The sequence below is a fragment of the Hyperolius riggenbachi genome, chromosome 12 (genome assembly GCF_040937935.1).
Source record: "Hyperolius riggenbachi isolate aHypRig1 chromosome 12, aHypRig1.pri, whole genome shotgun sequence".
NCBI classification, from domain to species: Eukaryota; Metazoa; Chordata; class Amphibia; order Anura; family Hyperoliidae; genus Hyperolius; species Hyperolius riggenbachi.
Window position 1 is genome coordinate 99,450,971 of NC_090657.1, and position 21,240 is coordinate 99,472,210.

General features: G+C 45.1%; 1 protein-coding gene across 1 annotated transcript in view; it reads right to left on the reverse strand.

Annotated features, from left to right (window-relative positions):
* The window catches only part of PCGF2 (polycomb group ring finger 2), a 77,746-nt gene extending 69,665 nt beyond the window's left edge, over nt 1-8,081 (reverse strand). The window contains exon 1 of the mRNA XM_068263993.1: nt 8,032-8,081. The gene's annotated coding sequence lies outside the window, so the exon portion shown is untranslated. The remainder of the gene's footprint in view (nt 1-8,031) is intronic.
* Between the last annotated feature and the right edge of the window lie 13,159 nt (nt 8,082-21,240).

Below are 21,240 nucleotides of genomic sequence, written 5' to 3' on the forward strand. Positions count from 1 at the left end.
GTATAGAACTCCTCATCACTTACAGCTGTTGCAGAAAAGCCAAACTATGCAACAGAAAATAAACAAGGTATGTTGGTTTTTAGCTGTATGATTCCATCAGAGGTACCAATGCCAAAAGTTAGCCTAAAGAGCAGAAAACGTAACCCCTTGTCAGACCACTTCATAGTTATCCTGAGATTAAAGCCTCCTTCACACACTCTGCCAAGAATCTAGCGTGTGTACTGTAGACGCGTCACTCATAGATTCTATTCTAGATAAGTGCTGGATCTTCTCAGTGGTGTGGTGTCTGCCCCCCCCCCCCCCCCTTCCCTACTCAGCCCTGCTGAATTGTTCTCTGTGGGATTATGCACAGCAGCAACTGCCATTATCTATAACCACACCCCTAACTATGCGATAGGCTAAAAGGTTGTTTAACTTTGTTTTTAAATATAGATATGCACAGAGGGAGATACTGGTTGCTTGGCAGTTGGAAAAAGCCATTATTTCCCACAATGCAACAAGGCTCCCACAGTGTGATGTCAGGACCTTGGTCCTGACACACTGTGGGAGGGGTTTCACCACAATATCAGCCATACAGACATCCCTGATCTATTCAAGAAACGCCGCAATTGTGGAGCACTTTGGAGGAACAGCTCCTGACCATCCAGCCCAGTGCCATACCACAAAGTTGCTTCAATTTCGGGACTGGTAACTATATGCTGGTTTTACATCGGAAGCCTCTAAGTACACGTGCATGTTTGGAGAGGCATTGTTCCAGCACCTATGAGTTGCAGAACTGTTATTATCCTGGCTTCTGTCAATTCAGCTCAGTGCCATACCACAATGTTGCCACAGTTGTGGGACTAGTAATACTTATTTGGCTCTTAAAGGGTCAGTCATGTTCAACACAAAGCCTCCAAGCACACGTGTATGGCCTGGTGCACACCAAAAACCGCTAGCAGATCCGCAAAATGCTAGCAGATTTTGAAACGCTTTTTTTATTTTTCTATGGCGTTTTGCGGATTGCTGCAGCGGATTTCAGTATAGTACATTTTATATATTGTTACAGTAAAGCTGTTACTGAATTTTACTGATGTGAAACTAGAGTTGTGTTTGTTAAATACGCAAAAACTGTTGGCGATTGTCTGAACCTAGAAACATTTGCATTATTTTGACATCAGTCTTTTGCTGGGCTAAACTATGTGTGAAGCTGAATTACAATGGCATTGAGGCCCCCTGCACACGGCAAATACAATCTGCGATTACGATTTTCCCTGGATGCTATCAACACAAAAAGATAAATGCAGCAATGCAGTAACTATTCCAAATCGGATTCGCATGTAAAATCACAAATTGGAATCACATGTAGTGTGTAAGAGACCTGAATAGTAGATAATGCGCAATGGAGTCCTTCACACCACAATTGCATACTTTTACAAGTGTATTGCACATTATGTGGATGATCTCCACTCTGCTAGGTACACACGATGCAATTTCCTGGCAGATTTACCGTCAGAATGACCATTTCTATCATGTCCAATCTGATTTCCGAGTGTGTGTGTGTGTGTGTGTGTGTGTGTTAAGATGATCCTGATATATTGTCTCTGTGAGTTCACAATTGAAACAGTCAAGGTCCATCTGTGGTACTCTCACAGTATATGCTAAATATTGCTATGCTCAGGGCTGTTTTACCCATACAGCTTCCAGTGCATTTCCTACCAAGCTTTATCAGTGGCCTGTTTAGCCACATTGTTGGCTCTTTCTTTTCTGTAAGGATGCATTGATTACTCTGCTTTGTATGGTTCAATTGCCGCTCTGCAGCCCAGGCTGTGCTAAAAACAGTCCTGTTAGAAAGTGCATGGATGCTGCCACCTACTGTTATAGTTAGGGTAGAAAAAAAAAAAAGCCCTTCAATGATTGGTCAGTGCACTGTGTTTTTACTGTCCAGTACAACTGTCTTAGGCTCGGTTTACGTAAATCTGTACATTTCCAGTCAATTTTGCAGTTTTAAGTCAATTTTGCAGTTTTACCTGACAGGATTTGAACTGTACACCTTTTGAGTGTGAACACACCCATAGAAAACTGATACAAAACTGACAGGACATGTACACCTTTTGAGTGTGAACCAAGCCATAGAAAACTCATACAAAAAACTGAAGCCAACTGTCAAAAACTGACTGGACTGGACACAATGTGGGAACCCAGCTTTAGAATTATAGAATGAGTTCAATCAAAGTAACTAATGATATCAGCGCTGGATTATCCACCAGGCAACCGACGTAGTAGCATTGGAGCCCCATTTGGAGTCTGAGGGGCCCCACCAGCACTGCAGAACTGGCCTTCGGGCTGGGAACAGGAGAGGCCACAGCGGAGAAAGGGGAGCAGCGACGGGCACAGAGCGGCGGGGCAGCCCCCATCCACCCTCACTTGGGGCCCCCTCTTCCATGCTTCTCCCTCCAGAATGTAGCGCAGCAGTAGCGAGCAAGGGACAACTTACCATTTCGTGGTTCCAAGCGCCAGAGCTCTGCATGCTGCTGGTCTGGTCTTCTCCGTTGTCCAATGCCGCTATCCCTGTACTTTCTGATTAGCGGAAGTACAGTGAGAGCAGCATTGGACAACGGAGAACACCAGACCAGCGGCACACAGAGCTCTGGCGCCTGGAACCAGGAAAAGAAGAGGGAGGTTGTTCCCCGCTCGCTGCCGCTGAACTACATTCTAGAGGGGGAAGCGCAGAAAGGGGACCCCAGGTGGGGGATGCCCCCCTCCCCGCCGCTCTGTGCCCACTGCTCCCCCTTCCAGGCTACCTATGCTTGGGACACCTATAGACCCGGATACCTATACCGGGGGCACCTATAGACCTGGCTACCTATACCGGGCGCACCTATAGACCTGGCTACCTATACCGGGCGCACCTATAGACCTGGCTACCTATACCGGGCGCACCTATAGACCTGGCTACCTATACCGGGCACACCTATAGACCTGGCTACCTATACCGGGCACACCTATAGACCTGGCTACCTATACCGGGCACACCTATAGACCTGGCTACCTATACCGGGCACACCTATAGACCTGGCTACCTATACCGGGCACACCTATAGACCTGGCTACCTATACCGGGCACAGCTATAGACCTGGCTACCTATACCGGGCACACCTATAGACCTGGCTACCTATACCGGGCACACCTATAGACCTGGCTACCTATACCGGGCACACCTATAGACCTGGCTACCTATACCGGGCACACCTATAGACCTGGCTACCTATACCGGGCACACCTATAGACCTGGCTACCTATACCGGGCACACCTATAGACCTGGCTACCTATACCGGGCACACCTATAGACCTGGCTACCTATACCGGGCACACCTATAGACCTGGCTACCTATACCGGGCACACCTATAGACCTGGCTACCTATACCGGGCACACCTATAGACCTGGCTACCTATACCGGGCACACCTATAGACCTGGCTACCTATACTGGGCGCACCTATAGACCTGGCTACCTATACTGGGGGCACCTATAGCTTGCTACATTTACTGGGGCACCTATAACTTGTTACCTACCTATACTGGACGCATCTATAGCTGGCTACCTATACTGGGGGCACTCATAGCTTGTTACCTATACTTGAGGCAACTATAGCTGACTACCTATAGTGGGGGCACCTATAGCTGGCTACCTATTTCAGTCCAGTCCTGACAGTTTTCTATCAGTTTTACCCGACTGTACTGGAAAATGTACACCATTTATATTTGAGCAACCAGAAAACTGATACAAAACTGACAGGACTGGACATGTACAGATTTAATACATCCACAGAAACACATACAAAATTGATGCCAACTGTCAAAAACTGACAGGGCAGTCAAACAAGTCAACTTTAATTTAACATTACAATGCAACAAAAAGTGGTAATGCAGATTAACGCTGCTTTACCGACCCATACCATAGGTACAGTAAAGCATACAGTCAATGAAAAGTATGCTTTCCTGTATCTGATAACGTGTGCGTTTAGAGGTACCGCACTACATAACGCAATGCGTTACCATAACGCAATACAATACCTATGCTAATACAATGCTAATGTCGCACTGTGAATGTCGCACAGACTTTTTATTTCAGTACAGTAAGCTGCGTTCTAAAATTTTATAATGCAGCTCTGCAACATCCCACTGTGAATCTAGCCTAAATGTTTAATTTGGACCACAATACACTTATAAGATTTGCAATGTGCATAGTAAAGCACTGCATTGCATCTTTACAGTTTACTAGCGCGCAACCACCACCAATCAGAGGTGGGTGGTGGGGGGGGGGGGTACCTATCCACGCCACAGAAGTGTTCCTATGATAGTATAAAGTCTAGCCTTTTAGAAAAAACAAACAAACTGGAGTTTATATTGTGTACCGCTGAGATGTAAAGCAGTGCAGGTGGCATTTAAGGTAAACCTTTAAATGCCTTAACATTAAAGTGGACCTGAACTCTGAACTTCCTCTCTGCTCTAAAAGATAAGTAACAGCATAATAACCTTTAAAGAAAAACATTTCTTTGTTACAGCTGATAAAAATCCTGTAATAAAATTGGCAGTGTGTCCACATCCTGCTTTCATGGAAGCAGACATAGGGTTAACATCCTGTGTTTACAAACTAGCTGCTCTGCCGAGGCAGCCAGCTGACACAGCTGAGAGATACAGTTGTAATAAGTCACAAATAAGGGAGGAATTAGACAGGCAAAATTCTCTCAATACATACAGGGTGCATTTCTCTCGGTTTTCCTTCTGTCGTGTACAAGAGTTCGGGTCCACTTTAAAGTCGAATATTGTTTGCAGCCGTGTTCTCCTTCACCCCACCAATCCAGCGCTGGTACCCTCTGAACAAGAGCTTGTCGATTAGGTTCACAAGGACAGCCTGCGCAGTAGCACGGAGCCATCCCTGAGCGGCTTTTTCTTCTGTGCATGAGAAGTCCTGTGCTACTGCGCAGTCTGTCCTTGCGCCTGCGCTTAGGCAGGGATGGGTGCCTGACTGTGAAGAAGAGGGTCCTGGGGAGCACGTTGGGGGTGGAGGGGGGCGAAGAAGCCTGGATCATCTTTCTACTTATAATAATTTTGCAACAGGTTTACTTGTACTTCAAAATTCTTTCGATTGAGCAGGATGGAAAATTTTACTCAACTTTGACCAAATGTAGCTTGAATTACCGTTTCTGACAAGGCTGTGGAGTTGGTACAAATATCATCCGACTCCTCAGCTTATGAAACCACCGACTCCAACTTCAGGTTCCCAAATTTTTTCTGACTCCTTGACTCAGACTCCTTAGTCTAATTTTTACAAAGGCTATGGATTTGGTCCAAAAATCATCCGACTCCTCAGCTTATTGAAACCTCCGACTCCGGGTACCCAAAATTGCTCTGACTCCGACTCCACAGCCCTGGTTTCAGACCATACGCTTTTACATCAATCTCATTGCAACTTCAGTGATCAAAACAAATATTTGATCAATAAGGGCTCGTTCACATTACAAGAACTTTTCTAAGCACCAGTGATTTAAAAAGCTCTCGCTAATGTTATCCTATGTGTGTGATCTCACTTGAGCGATGCGATTTTGTAAAAATCCCCCATAGCATTGCGTTAGCAAGAGCTGTTCAAAATCACTAGCTCTAAAAAATAAAAAATCATCTTGTAGGCCTGGTGCACACCAAAAACCGCTAGCAGATCCGCAAAATGCTAGCAGATTTTGAAACTTTGCGGTTTTGTGAAGCGTTTTTGGTGTAGTAGATTTCATGTATTGTTACAGTAAAGCTGTTACTGAACAGCTACTGTAACAAAAAACGCCTGGTAAACCACTCTGAAGTACCGTTTTTCAGAGCGGTTGGCGTTTTTCCTATACTTAACATTGAGGCAGAAACGCATCCGCAATCCAAAATCTGCAGCAGCCCGGGAGTATGCGTTTCTGCAAAACGCCTCCCGCTCTGGTGTGCACCAGCCCATTGAAATACATTACCCTAGCGGATCCGCACCCGCAAGCGGATCGCAAACCGCAGCGGAAACGCTCTGGTGTGCACTAGGCCGTAGTGTGAACCAGCCCTAATTTGGATGAACTCTATCCAGTGTGTGGTGCTTTGATCGATTTTTTCTCGATCCACTTTTTTTTTATTTAAAGAAAAAAAATGATTATTCTACTGGTCAATCAGAATGCAACAAATGTATGACTAGCTTAAATCTGATATCTTTTCAAGTCTAAAAAAAATGTAAATGATAAAATAAAGATAAACCAACATTATCGCTTCTTTAAATATGCTGGTGCTCTGTAAATAAACAAATGTATAGGTATTTACTAATTGCAATGTTCTGCACATGCATCCAATTGAACATTCTCCAGACATGCAAGTAATCTTTTATACAGGAATAGTGATGGTCATGTCTAGGAGAACTGGTGGAGAAGCACGTGATTCTATTTTGTCAGGTGGTAGATGTGCAAGTCTCTGATTTGCTAGTCATGATCATGTGTTAAAGCAGGATGTGATCACAGCAAATCAGAGCTTTGCAAATCTATCAGCTGATCAAACAAATCATATGCTTCTCCATGAGTTCTCCTAGTCAGATCATATCCATCACTATCCAGGAAGTGGAAGACAAGTTAAATCCAATCGCCACTGATCAACAGCTAGCAGCTGAGTAGGGCTAGCATGTGCAATCAGCTTTTGATTGTAACAGTGATCAGGGATGTTGTAAAATCTCTTTGCAGGCAGCGGGAAAGCAGCTTCCAGTCAGCAGCTACATAGTGTTGCAACACATCAAGTGGCACAAAACTAGCTGTTTGGTCGATCAAGTGGAAAATGTGGTAAAATTTATCACTGCCACCCAAATGACGGCTTGCCATATTAGGCCATTACTGATCTGTGTATGACTAGCATAATTAACATAACTGCAAGCTAATTGATCATTGATCAGTAGTAAGTGGATTTCACTGGCTTGCATGGATTGCACTTCCTGGGTCTGTGGCTATTTGCATGTTAGGAAAATGCTCATCCCCCAATTAAGACAAGAAGAAGCTATCAGCCATAATGGAGCAGCAGACAGTATGTCTGTGCCTAGTAAAAGCACAGTGACAAGTGGGATGCACCCACTGATGTGAAGTAAATAAAGGAAGTGACTAGGTTCCTCCATGGCCATTAAATCACTAGCTACTGGGTATCTGCTGACTGGATTGTAGCCCCTGTAAACCCTGGTCTTTTCCCCCTTAATGGACAATAAAACAGACCGCATGGACTGTAAACACTGATGACATTTCTGTCACTGTCTGGGTGGATGTGACAATTTGACACATGACAGAGCACACACACACACACACTAAACATTGATTGAGAAAACCCTGCTATATGCATCACACCAAATTAACAGTTTGTGCAAAAAAAAAAAAAAAAAATAAAATATTGCAGGAAATACAGATTATGTCCACTACCACCACCATATGTTAAAATCCACACACTAACAATCTATGCTAAAACAATCATTGAGGAAAACACAGACTACACACCATCTGATCACAGTCCTTGTTGGATGAAAACCCACAAAGCATAGGGGTGCAGTGATCTGCTCTACAAATATAATGATCAGTGCATGTGCCCAAACCTTTTGATGACACTGCTCTGGGTTGAGGGACAAAACAGGGTATTATTGGGGGGAAGGTGGATCAGGGTAACATATCAACAGCATTTAAATGAGGGTGAAATAGAAGGGGGAAGCTATAAAGGAAAGGAGGTGTCTGCAATAATCCCCACAGTGCAGCAGCTATGCAGACACACAGGGTTTCTCCTATAACCAGGAGAGCTATGGGAAAATGGGGGGCTCCTATGGACGAGCACCCCATCTTGTTGGCACAGCAGCACGTCTCTATAGCCATACAGGACTGCTGAGTGTAATCCAGATGGTTAGGAGAAGCAGTAATTAAGAGACCCCCCCCATCTCAAAATGAACCCCTTCCGCCAATTCTTCACCCCCAAATTAGCCCCATCCATACATATCCGCCTCCGGGCGTCTTACCTGATGATGCTGGCTTTGCTCTCTCAGTGGTCCCCTCTGCAAATGTCTATTCCCCTCCCCCCCGTCTCTGTCACCCCCTCCTCCCAGTCTATCACTCTCTCCTCCCCTGGACCGTCTCCCCCCTCCCTTTGTCTCTGTCTCCCTCTTTCCTTCTCCTGCCTCTCTCTTTTTGCTGCTCTCTCTTTCTCAAAATGGCCCTTTTTTTTTTTTTTTTTTGCAGACAAGGACAGGACACGCCCCCTGATCACGTGACCCCTCCCTGGGGATTGGCAAGGGGGAGGAGGAAGGATGGAGAGCAGGAGCTGGGATGTGTGTATATAGAGGACAAAGGGGGAGACGCTGCCAGACTGTGTGTGTGGCTTGCTAGATTTATCCATTGCATTGTATTAAGGAAGTGCTCGTAAGCCTCGTATGCTTCTTCTCTGGTTCATAGATCATACTGAAGGGAGACATACACAATTAGATCACAATCAATATCTGTCTGATAGTGTCATATAGCCACCTTGCACCAATCAATATTGATTGGATATGAACAGAAATCGATCAGAAAGCTGCTGTTGAGAGCTTTCCACTACTTGATGCAATGCTGGAAATAAACCATGCGTTTTTTGGGGTAAATAGGTTTGATAGATAATTTCCGACATGTCTGGTCTTACTTTCGATTATTTTACCATTCCACCAATCCATATTGATTGGATATCAACAGAAATCGATCAGAAAGCTGCTGTTGAGAGCTTTCCACTACTTTATGCAATGCTGGAAATAAACCATGCGTTTTTTGGGGTAGATAGGTTTGATAGATAATTTCCGACATGTCTGGTCTTACTTTCGATTATTTTACCATTCCATTTTTCATAGAAGGGAATGGAAATTGATAAGAGAATCGAACGGGAAATCGAGTGGAAAAACAAATTGAAACTCGATCGAACGGTAAATCGCACCGTGTATTCCCAGCATAAGCGCTGGTTCAGAGGGACGACTGCCCGACTTCGTCTTGTTCAGTGGCGTCTTGGCGGCAGCACATTCGGGCTTTAGGCGGCTTTTCATTGCTGTCAACATTTCTGTCTCCACAGGGGGACACTAGCTGCAACAGTTAACTGACCCTGGAAGCTGCATGTAGCGTCCAGGGCCACCTCAAACGCTGGGGAAAATCGGGATCGGAAAGCCACGTTCACGCAAACGCAGGTAAAAGCCCGGTAAAAACGCTCTCATTCACTTGAATGGGAGCATTTAACGTCGAGTCCCGAACGCCTGCAGTAAACGCGGGGCAGACGTCCGCATGAACCAGCCCTAAAATTATGCGGGTGTCAGTTGACCATCTTTCCCTTCCTTCGCACTCTCAAATAAAGGACGGTCTTTCCTGATTGAGGGCTGGAACCCACTAGAGCGTTATTTTGAGTGTTTAGGGATCGCTTTCAATTACTAGCGATTTCCCTAAACGCTCTGCCAGTGTAAATGGATGGGACAGATTCCACCAGAGTGATTGCAATTAGGCAAATCACAGGACATACAGCATTTTCAGAGATTTCCCATTCTAATGTATTGTATGGGAGCAGGGAAATCACTTGCAAAGTGCTACCACAAATTACTATTGTGATTGCCCTTTGTAGTGGGTCCCAGACCTGACTTCTCATCAATCTGTTGATCAAAAATTAATAGAGTCCCTAGACGGCATACCTACAAAATAGCCGCCAGGAGACTTGGGCACAGGATACAGTCGATATACGGCTTACCCTGCCCCTGCACAATCCCGGCAGCGCTAATGTAATTTGGTTGTCAACTGTTGCTGACGGTCGAATTACAGTAACTTAAGATCCATCTTCTAATGGCGCTGAAGTTACTCACTGTGCGCCGCTATAGCCGTAATTCTTATTACGCTCTATGGTGATGCCGGCTGCGCTCAAATCTCTTGTGCTGTTATTACAGCGCTCGCCCTAAAGGTGCCTATACACCTCTTAAAGGACAGCTGAAGTGAGAATATGGAGGCAGCCATATTTATTTCCTATTAAGCAATACCAGTTGCCTGGCTCCTCTGCCTCTAATACTTTTAGCCATAGACCCGGAATAAACATGCAGGAGATCAGGTGTTTCTGACATTATTGTCAGATCTGACAAGATTATTTGCATGCTTGTTTCTGGTGTTATTCAAAGACTACTGCAGGCAAAGAAATCAGCAGAGCTGCCAGGAAACTGGTATTGTTTAAAATATAAATAAGAAATAAATATGGCAGCCTCCATATTCTCCTCACTTCAGTTGTCCTTTAATCAGCCACCAGATCAACCATCAGATAGATCCCTCTCTGATCACATAGCGGACAAATGTATCAGCACACCGATATAACATAGTTCACTCTCTTTTATTGAGCCATGCGTTCCACAAAGATAAAACCGACAATTGTTTCGAGGGCCACGCAGGGTCCCCCTTCTTCAAGGCGTGTGCTTACAAACACATTAGAATTTGACAAACTTATATACCAACCTAATCCCTAATCACCACACCCATAGTGCAATCAAACAATGATGTCATCTCCATTGTTTACACATCAAAACATGCCTCAATATTAATCCTATCGCTCAATCAGTATACTTATTAAAATGATGATACTGTACAGTGCGCGCAGCGCTACTGTGCCTGCATTTTCATACCTGTCAGAGGGTTCTCCGTATATAAGTTTGTCAAATTCTAATGTGTTTGTAACCACACTCCTTGAAGAAGGGGGGCATGGCTCAATAAAAGAGCGTGAACTATGTTATATCGGTGTGCTGATACATTTGTCCGCTGATTTACTGGAGACACAGCCTATGTCTCAGTATCAAGAACCCGGCTCAATCTGTGATGGTGTGCCCTGCAGGATTCTTTCCATCTCTGATCACATAGGGATCTATTACCTGCCTACACACTGCAGAACGATTTCACATAGGAAATTGTTCTAGCACCACCACTGCCTGCAAGTACATGTGTCTTCCCCTGGCCTGTGGTGAGTGTTGCATGCTCACCTGTAAAGCTGGTTCAATTCCTTTCCTCCTCTTGTGTCCAGGCATATTTTTGAATTTCAATAACTTTTTGAATTGCCTGTACCACGTAACACCGCCACATGTGATACGGTATATGCGGTGGTATCACGTGGTACAGGCTCCGTTGGTAATAGAGAATTGAGATTTCCCAGCATGCCCGATCAATCCTTTCAACTGATTTTGGCTGGATCTTTGTGGCAATGTTGCGGCATTAATATTTGCCAAATGTAAAGGAAACACAGAACCCATCTGCAAGCCAAAGCACTCAATGAGTCATGTAATTGTCAAAAGTGAAAAAATATTTATTAAATAAAATCACTTTGAAAAAAAGCATTAATATCAATACATATATAGGCATTTAAAAGGAATTTGTTATAAATTGATATTTACCAGACTTGATCATTAAGATCGGATCGAATTGACCAAATTTCAAGCCGACAATTAAGCAATGTATATGTACTCTAAAAGGTAGCCATACATCTAGCGATGATGGGTAGAATCAACCAAATCACTCTGTAAACAAATCTGATTAGAGAGAGATCTGTGGCTGCCCATACACCGCAGGCAGATTCCTGATCAATATCAGCATGAAATCCTCTGGAATCATCTGAGTCCGCCACCTCGTCCCATGTCAGAGGCAGAGCCCTTAAAGCGGTATCGTCACCAGAAAAATCAAATTTCAACAGCAACTGGTCTGAGTGTATTAAGTGATAAAGATGCTAATCCTGCATTCAAAACTTTCAAAACTTTTTCTGCTGTTATGATTTGGAGTTATCACATGCTTAAGGAGCACTGGCCCTTTAGTAGTCGTGCCAAAGAATTGCATGCTTGGGGTTCTTTTTATCTATAATCTATTCCTCCTCTTCCCTTTATTTCCCTGCCAGCTGCTTATCTGAAACCTAATCCCCTAATCACTTGTGTTTACAAGCAAGGCTGAGGCGACTCAGCGATTGGAGGAGAGAAGAAAAAAAGTAAAGGGCAGAAATGACATCACGAGTTAGCCTTAACTGTGGGCAAAAGACATGGCCCCCACCGAGGCAGCCAGCATGGTGACGACTGACGTCAGCTTTCAGAAAGAAGGAGCCCAACACTCGGGCCCAGTGTCGCCGGGAGCCGCTGGGGAGCCATTTCTGACCAGGCCCTGGGAGAAGAGTCAGATGGACGTCGAGGGACCTCCCGACCTACGGTGGGCTGGAGAAAGCCCCAGGTAAGTTCAGATTTTGATTTTAGTTAGAGCTCAATGTCCCTTTAAGGGGGCTTAGATGCTTTCCTTGCATTGAAAGATATCCATGGCTATAATTACTAGGTAATGCCCGGTGGTGTTGATCCAGGGATTTTATCTGATTGCCTTCTAGAGTCAAGAAGGAATTTCTTTCCCCTTTTGGGGCTAATTGGACCATGCCTTGTTTTGCCTTTCTCTGGATCATCAGGAAATGTGAGGATGCAAGGTAATGTTGTACTTTAATTTCTGGTTCAACTTGATGGATGGATGTCTTTTTTCAACCCAAATAACTATGTAACTAAAGTCAAATTTATAGTATTATAACAATACTATAATTTATATATAACTACAATAATATATAACAAAATGGCCACCTGTAAGCCATATTGCAAACTTCCTCTGTATCATACATCTTATTCTCAGTATAAAGCGTAGTACACATGGTACAATTTTCCATCAGATCAACCAGTAATCTAAGAAATTACATCGTGTGTTGATTTTCCGTTGATCACTACCCCAAATTGTTGACGTTATTGATCGGAATCTGATTGGACCAGTCAGAAATTATCTGATCGATCCGTCGATCTGATGGAAAATTGTACCATGTGTACCCAGCTTAAAGTGTAACTGAGATGAAAGCCATCTCAGGTGCCATACTTATCTGGGGCTTCCTTCAGCCTGGCCAGTCACGCTCCCCCATCACGCTCCCGCGGCTGGGAGCCTTCTGCACTTGCGATTACGTCAGGCATTGAGCGCTCCAGGTCACGCACTGAGGGACACGCACAGCCAGGCTAGCACCTGCGGACTGAAACCCAACTCCGGTGATCCGGAAGAGGCTGCTGGAGGGGCTTTAGGTATGTAAGGAGGGGACAGAGGAGAACGGGGGGAGCAGTGGCCATCAGGACAGCTTCCCATACATGCCTGCTCCCCACCTTTCTCCAAACCTTTTCGGCTCTGGTATCCTTTGAAGCCGTTTTGTGAACTTTTATTATGCGGCAATAGGATGTGTATGGGGTGTATACTAGATCTTGTGTGATTATTTGTCTAGATGTGCGGTCCTTTACTGGTGTTTTTGACTAAATTTTTACAGCTTTAACAACACATTGGAAAATACAACAGTGTTAATTATGTTCAAGCTATACTTTCAAGCGACCAAGAATGCACAAGCATATAATGCCATGAACGCATCTCGGCCGACTGCAGGCAATGTGAAACTGGCCTAAGGCCCCAGTCACAATGGTGCGGTGTACGGCCGCTTCATAACGCAGTTTACCGCAACTGCAATGCACCACCTATCAGTTCACAGTGCTGCGGTAGCGTTGCAGTACGACGGATTGCAGCATAGTAATGCACTGACTGACAAACATTTGCGTTACCGGGTACAGTGAAGCATATTTTTCATTTAACTGTATACTTAGCTGTATGTGACACAACACGCGGGTTATGTGCTGTGCTGGCTTCCCCATACATTGCGCTGCATTCCCGCTGTCAACAGAGAACGCAACGGCCACTGTGAAAGGGGCCTTAGGCCTTTTTCTTGTATTGATTCATAGTAATTTGCCTAAATATGACATTTTCCTTAAAGGCCCATGCTACAACTGTTACAAGGCCTCATTCAGATCGACGACTGAACTGCGCACTTAAAAGTAATGCAACATCCCGTCTGCCCCCCACAGGCGCAATTCGGGTGCAATTTAAGTGCAGAAGAAATGGCAGCAGTTGTAACACCATGCGTGTTAGCGCCTGACACGTGGTGGCGTTACCCGGTGGCAGAGGACCACTGAGGCTATGCTCAGATGTGACTCCATGAGGAGGACACCTCTTCAGAGCTGGTACTGAGCGCTAGCAAGCGCCTGGCCGGTGCAGGCGGTAAATGATGGCCATGGCGTTCATAGTTTAAGCTCTCTTATTCAAATGAATGAGCACCAGCGGTATTGCCGCTTGAGCAAACGCTGCATTTTGATCCCTATTTTTCCCCCTGTTTAAGCAGACCCTGAAAGCAACAGATTGCTTCCAGGGTCGTTTACTGCTGTGCCTCTGTGTCCCCCTGTAGGGCTGAAACACGCCGAAAGCTGAAGGCATGCTTGCAGAAAAGCATTTCACCGAGATGCCCATGTGAACTGGGCCTGGCTAAGTCTGCTTCAACTTTTTCTTTTTTTTCCACCAGACAGAAATGTATCTCTTGCAATAATATCCATTCATGAGGCAGTACACACATCCAATATTGATTGGCGAATTTTACTTCTCCCACTAAGTATGAGGGCCAACAGATTTTGAATACTATGAACACAGTTTGTAGGTAAACTCTCTAACTGCATGGAGGTGGTAATATTAGCCAGCGATTGTCCAACCAAGATTGGATGTGTGTATCGGGTTTCACACAGGTTGGGCCAAATTGCTGTTGTGAAACGCTGTATGCAATGTTTTGAGAATTTTTTGTAGCAATAATTGTTTCTACATGGCTGGTGTTACGGATAGTTCATAAGTTTAAACTAGGGGTCCCCAAACATTTTGGGTTGAGGGCCGGGTCAACATACTTCAGACTGCTGGGGGGCCGGAGTATACATAAAATGATGAGGAATAGTGATTGGTTGTTCGCGAACGAGCCGGCTCTTTGCTGCGAACGACAAGAGCCGGTTCTCAGTTTTGAAAGAGCCGATGCCTCAGCCGCCCCACACAGCTCTGATTTGCTGTGTAATAAAGGGCGCTGAGGCATGCTGGGAGATGTAGTCCTCCTCTTGCAGCTTGTAGGAGTGTATGGGGCAGAGCAGAGCAGTAGCAGGAGGGATTGCCCCAGTCAGAGAAGCAGTCTGGAGTTGTCATGGAGACGGGGGCGGGGCTTTTACTCCGATTCTGAGTGGTGTCTAGTGATATTTAATGAAGAGCCGATTCAGAGCCGGCTCTTTAATGGGAGCCGATTCAGAAGAGCCGATTCTCCGAGAAGAGCCGGAATTCCCATCACTAATGTGGAAGTCTTTGCGGGCCAGACAGTGAGGCATACCCAGGTGACAACCTGCAGTCCCAATTGGACAGCAGTGTCACCTAATGTGGAATTTGATTGGAAACCAGCAAATTACTGCTTTCTGGCTTCCATGTGGATGGGTGGTGCCAGCACTGCTATTCTATATGCAGACCACCAATATTTAAAGATGTAGCTGACTGCATCCATAAGTAATACATTTTGTGTGTGTGGGAGCCGGTAAAAAAGCCTCAGGGGGCTACATTCAGCCCGCTGGCCTTAAGGTGCATACACACATCAGACTATAGTCTTTGGAAAATGAAAGATCACAGACCAATCTTACCACCCTTCATGTAGTATGAGAGCCATACTCTACACAGTCTTTTCTATGGAGCTGAACTCCACATCAGAAAACAATCTTTGCAAGATGCTGCATACACAGCTGCACACACAAAAGATCTGTTTCTGCCAAAAATCCATTCCTGCAAATTGCAATGATAGTCTATGAGATCTGCAGATCATCATACACACATGATTTAACTGACATTCATCTGCAGATCAAGCAATCATCCGCAGATCTGAAAATCCATCCTGGTGGATCTGATCTGCAGATGAATGTCAGTTAAATCATGTGTGTATGATGATCTGCAGATCTCATAGACTATCATTGCAATTTGCAGGAATGGATTTTTGGCAGGAACAGATCTTTTGCAGCTACAGATCTTTTGAATGTGTACAGCATGTTTGTGTGCAGCATCTTGCAAAGATTTTTTTCTGATGGGGAGTTCAGCTCCATAGAATAGACTGTGCAGAGTATGGCTCTCATACTACATGAAGGGTGGTAAGATTGGTCTGTGATCTTTCATTTTCCAAAGACTATAGTCTGATGTGTGTATGCACCTTTAGTTTGAGGACCATTGGTTTAAACTAATTCTGAGTTGATGCAGAATTATGCAAAATTTTTATATAACTGTATGCAGATTTACGAACGACCAATCGAGTCTCACTTCTTCATTAAGATTGGTCCTTTTTCTAGCTGTGTTAATTTGCATAACTAAATGCATAACTCTGCATCAACTTGGAGTTATTTGTATCTCATTAACCATCTCTAGTAGGTATATAAAGGCAAGTACCACTAATAAGCGTTAACCTTTCATTTAAGCCATATAAAACTTATATAAATAATCCAAATCCATATAAAATGTTCCAGTTAAATATAATTTCATTGTTACATCATTTTTTCTATAGAACTGAATCAGTTTTAAGTGAATATGTTATCACACAGAGGGCTCTATTCATAAAAAACTTGTGGCGTAAATACTCGTAGAGGTAAAATACTGCAGCGGTATTTTACACTTCTGGGTGGTCATTCAAAAAAATCTTGCCAGCTGCGATGCAAGAGCGGAGATCTCCCGCTGAAAGCTGGCGGTAAGCTGTCGGAAGGCATGCGGAAAAACTTCAGCCGGCAGAGTCCCTCCGTGCACTGCTCTCTCTGGGAGGTCTGTCCCATTCACTTGTATGTAATCCGCAAAATCAGAGGAAGCGGTATTTCCCGTCCACATACCGCTTCCTCTAAACTTTATGAATGGCCATTTTGTTACTTTTTTCTAGATAAATCTAGAAAAAAACACTGGAGAAGGCGGAAATTTCTTGCTCTGCTAGGTGATTGTAGATTTTCATGCGGGAACAGCTTTTATGAATGCCCACTTTGCTAAATGGACGGGAAAATCCGCTGTTTTGAGCGGAAAACTTGCGGAGAATAATCATTTTAACCACTTGCCGACCGCCTACTTCATATTGGCGGCGGCAAAGTGGCAGCCCCAGGACCACGTAACGCAGATTGGCGTCAGGTCCTGGGGCACTCTCTGGCCGGGGATCGCGCGCTGGGATGCGCGCGCATCCACCGGCAATAGGCTCCGCCCACCCGCGACGTCAACCCGCCGGCCAATCGGAAGCGCCGGCGGGTTGTTAACCCCGCGATCGCCGCTACAAAGTGTATAATACACTTTGTAATGTATACAAAGTGTATTATACAGGCTGCCTCCTGCCCTGGTGGTCCCAGTGTCCGAGGGACCACCAGGGCAGGCTGCAGCCACCCTAGTCTGCACCCAAACACACTGATCTGCCCCCCCCTGCCCCCTGATCGCCCACAGTACCCCTCAGACCCCCCCCTGCCCACCCCCCAGACCACCATTTGCACACAATCACCCCCCTAATCACCCATCAATCACTCCCTGTCACTATCTGTCAACGCTATTTTTTTTTTAGTCCCTAAACTGCCCCCTGCTCCCTCCTGATCACCCCCCCACCCCTCAGATTCTCCCCAGACCCCCCCAGACCCTCCCCCCCCCTGCGTACTGTATGCATCTATCCCCCCTGATTAACTGTCAATCACCTGTCAATCACCTGTCAATCACCCGTCAATCACCCCCTGTCACTGCCACCCATCAATCAGCCCCTAACCTGCCCCTTGCGGGCAATCTGATCACCCACCCACACCAATAGATCGCCCGCAGATCCGACATCAGATCACCTCCCAAATCCATCGTTTACATCTATTCTCTCCTCTAAACACCCACTAATTACCCATCAATCACCCATCAATCACCCCCTATCACCACCTGTCACTGTTACCCATCAGATTAGACCCTTGCGGGCACCCAATCGCCCGCCCACACACTCAGATTGCCCTCAACCCCCCCCCCCCCCCCTTATCGATTCGCCAGTGCATTATTTACATCCGTTCTTCCCTGTAATAACCCACTGATCACCTGTCAATCACCCCCTGTCACTGCCACCCATCAATCACCCCCTGTCACTGCCACCCATCAATCAGCCCCTAACCTGCCCCTTGCGGGCAATCTGATCACCCACCCACACCAATAGATCGCCCGCAGATCCGACATCAGATCACCTCCCAAATCCATCGTTTACATCTATTCTCTCCTCTAAACACCCACTAATTACCCATCAATCACCCCCTATCACCACCTGTCACTGTTACCCATCAGATTAGACCCTTGCGGGCACCCAATCGCCCGCCCACACACTCAGATTGCCCTCAACCCCCCCCCTTATCGATTCGCCAGTGCATTATTTACATCCGTTCTTCCCTGTAATAACCCACTGATCACCTGTCAATCACCCCCTGTCACTGCCACCCATCAATCACCCCCTGTCACTGCCACCCATCAATCAGCCCCTAACCTGCCCCTTGCGGGCAATCTGATCACCCACCCACACCAATAGATCGCCCGCAGATCCGACATCAGATCACCTCCCAAATCCATCGTTTACATCTATTCTCTCCTCTAAACACCCACTAATTACCCATCAATCACCCCCTATCACCACCTGTCACTGTTACCCATCAGATTAGACCCTAATCTGCCCCTTGCGGGCACCCAATCACCCGCCCACACCTCAGAACGCCCTCAGACCCCAGCCCTGATCACCTCGCTAGTGCATTGCTTGCATCTATTTCCCCCCTCTAATCACACCTTGAGACACCCATAAATCACCTCCTGTCACCCCCTAGCACACCCACCCATCAGATCAGGCCCTAATTTGCCCCGTGTGGGCTCCTGATCACTCGGCCAAACCCTCAGATCCCCCTCAGACCCCCTTCCGATCACCTCCCCAGTGCATTGATTGCATCTATTTTCCCCTCTAACCGCCCCCTGAGACACCCATCAATCACCTCCTGTCACCCCCCTAGCACTCCTATCCATCAGATCAGGCCCAATACATCCTGTCATCTAAGAGGCCACCCTGCTTATGACCGTTTCCACAAAATTTGCCCTCTCATAGACCACCTGTCATCAAAATTTGCAGATGCTTATACCCCTGAACAGTCATTTTGAGAAATTTGGTTTCCACACTACTCACAGTTTTGGGCCCGTAAAATGCCAGGGCAGTATAGGAACCCCACAAGTGACCCCATTTTAGAAAGAAGACACCCCAAGGTATTCTGTTAGGTGTATGATGAGTTCATAGAAGATTTTATTTTTTGTCAAAAGTTAGCGGAAATTGGATTTTTATTGTTTTTTTCACAAAGTGTCATTTTTCACTAACTTGTGACAAAAAATAAAATCTTCTATGAACTCACCATACCCCTAACGGAATACCTTGGGGTGTCGTCTTTCTAAAATGGGGTCACTTGTGGGGTTCCTATACTGCCCTGGCATTTTAGGGGCCCTAAACCGTGGGGAGTAGTCTAGAAAACAAATGCCTCAAAATGACCTGTGAATAGGACGTTAGGCCCCTTAGCGCACCTAGGCTGCAAAAAAGTGTCACACATGTAGTATCGCCATACTCAGGAGAAGTAGTATAATGTGTTTTGTGGTGTATTTTTACACATACCCATGCTGGGTGGGAGAAATCTCTCTGTAAATGGACAATTGTGTGTAAAAAAAATCAAAAATGTGTCATTTACAGAGATATTTCTCCCACCCAGCATGGTTATATGTAAAAATACACCACAAAACACATTATACTACTTCTTCTGAGTACGGCGATACCACATGTGTGACACTTTTTTGCAGCCTAACTGTGCTAAGAGGCCCAAAGTCCAGTGAGTACCTTTAGGATTTCACAGGTCATTTTGAGACATTTGGGTTTAAGACGACTACTCACGATTTAGGGCCCCTAAAATGCCAGGGCAGTATTGGAACCCCACAAATGACCCCATTCTAGAAAGAAGACACCCCAAGGTATTCCGTTAGGAGTATGGTGAGTTCATAGAAGATTTTATTTTTTGTCACAAGTTAGCGGAAATTGATATGTATTGTTTTTTTTTTCACAAAGTGTCATTTTCCGCTAACTTGTGACAAAAAAAAAATCTTCTATGAACTCACCATACCCCTAACGGAATACCTTGGGGTGTCTTCATTCTAAAATGGGGTCACTTGTGGGGTTCCTATACTGCCCTGGCATTTTAGGGACCCTAAACCGTGAGGAGTAGTCTAGAATCCAAATGCCTCAAAATGACCTGTGAATAGGACGTTAGGCCCCTTAGCGCACCTAGGTTGCAAAAAAGTGTCACACATGTGGTATCGCCGTACTCAGAAGAAGTAGTATAATGTGTTTTGAGGTGTATTTTTATACATACCCATGCTGGGTGGGAGAAATCTCTCTGTAAATGGACAATTGTGTGTAAAAAAAATCAAATAATTGTCATTTACAGAGATATTTCTCCCACCTAGCATCTGTATGTGTAAAAATACACCCCAAAACACATTATACTACTTCTCCTGAGTACGGCGGTACCACATGTGTGGCACTTTCTTGCACCCTAAGTGCGCTAAGGGGCCCAAAGTCCAATGAGTACCTTTAGGATTTCACAGGTCATTTTGCGACATTTGGTTTCAAGACTACTCCTCACGGTTTAGGGCCCCTAAAATGCCAGGGCAGTATAGGAACCCCACAAATGACCCCATTTTAGAAAGAAGACACCCCAAGGTATTCCGTTAGGAGTATGGTGAGTTCATAGAAGATTTTATTTTTGTCACAAGTTAGCAGAAAATGACACTTTGTGAAAAAAAACAATTAAAATCAATTTCCGCTAACTTGTGACAAAAAAAAAAAATCTTCTATGAACTCACCATCCTCCTAATGGAATACCTTGGGGTGTCTTCTTTCTAAAATGGGGTAATTTGTGGGATTCCTATACTGTCCTGGCATTTTAGGGGCCCTAAACCGTGAGGAGCAGTCTTGAAACGAAATTTCTCAAAATGACCTGTGAAATCCTAAAGGTACTCATTGGACTTTGGGCCCCTTAGCGCAGTTAGGGTGCAAAAAAGTGCCACACATGTGGTATCGCCGTACTCAGGAGAAGTAGTATAATGTGTTTTGGGGTGTATTTTTCCACATACCCATGCTGAGTGGGAGAAATATCTCTATAAATTGACAATTGTGTGTTAAAAAAAGAAAACAATTGTCATTTACGGAGATATTTCTCCCACCCAGCATGGGTATGTGTAAAAATACACCCCAAAACACATTATACTACTTC